At 39.1% G+C, this 1,146-nt stretch overlaps 1 non-coding gene across 1 annotated transcript; it reads right to left on the reverse strand.

The window, feature by feature from the left end:
* Nucleotides 1–620: 620 nt before the first annotated feature.
* Nucleotides 621–724, reverse strand: LOC130938000 (small nucleolar RNA R71). The gene has a single exon (XR_009069185.1). It is a non-coding gene; the product is annotated as a small nucleolar RNA R71 (small nucleolar RNA).
* Nucleotides 725–1,146: the final 422 nt, after the last annotated feature.

Raw genomic sequence — 1,146 nt, forward strand, 5'->3', positions numbered from 1 at the left:
TTCTTCTTCTACTAATAATAAGGATCCTCTTTGTCCAGATATAGAGGATTCCTCTTCCTTTTTCTTTTTCTCTTCTTTTTCATATGAGCAGGAACAAGGAAAAAGACACTCTTGTTGAAGCTGATCCTGAACCTGAAAGGACTCTGAAGAGAAAACTAAGAGAAGCTAAATTACAACAATTCAGAGGCAACCTTTCTAAAATTTTTGAACAAGAGGAGGAGATAGCAGCTAAACCCAACAACAATAATGCAAGGAGGATGCTTGGTGATTTTACTAAACCCACGTCCAAGTTTGATGGAAGAAGCATCTCAATTCCTGCCATTGGAGCAAACAATTTTGAGCTGAAACCTCAATTAGTTGCTTTAATGCAACAGAACTGCAAGTTTTATGGACTTCCATCTGAATATCCTTACCAGTTTTTAACTGAGTTCTTGTAGATTTGTGAGACTGTTAAGACGAATGGAGTAGATCCTGAAGTCTACAGGCTCATGCTTTTCCCTTTTGCTGTAAGAGACAGAGCTAGAACATGGTTGGACTCACAACCTAAAGATAGCCTGGACTCCTGGGATAAGCTGGTCACGGCCTTCTTGGATAAATTCTTTCCTCCTCAAAAGCTGAGCAAGCTTAGAGTGGATGTTCAGACCTTCAAACAAAAAGATGATGAATCCCTCTATGAAGCTTGGGAAAGATACAAGCAGATGACCAAAAAGTGTCCTTCTGACATGTTTTCAAAATGGACCATATTAGATATATTCTATTATGGTTTATCTGTGTTTTCCAAGATGTCATTGGACCATTCTACAGGTGGATCCATTCACCTAAAGAAAATGCTTGCAGAAGCTCAAGAACTTATTGACATGGTTGCAAATAACCAATTCATGTATACTTCTGAGAGGAATTCCGTGAATAGTGGGACGCCTCAAAGGAAGGGAGTTCTTGAAATTGATGCTCTGAATGCCATATTGGCTCAGAACAAAGTGTTGACTCAGCAAGCAACATGATTTCTCAAAGTCTGAATGGATGGCAAAATGCACCCAACAATACTAAAGAGGCAGCTTCTGAAGAAGCTTATGATCCTGAGAACCCTGCAATAGTAGAGGTAAATTATACGGGTGAACCTTATGGAAATACCTATAATTCATCATG

This window comes from Arachis stenosperma, chromosome 6 (genome assembly GCF_014773155.1).
Source record: "Arachis stenosperma cultivar V10309 chromosome 6, arast.V10309.gnm1.PFL2, whole genome shotgun sequence".
Classification (NCBI taxonomy): Eukaryota; Viridiplantae; Streptophyta; class Magnoliopsida; order Fabales; family Fabaceae; genus Arachis; species Arachis stenosperma.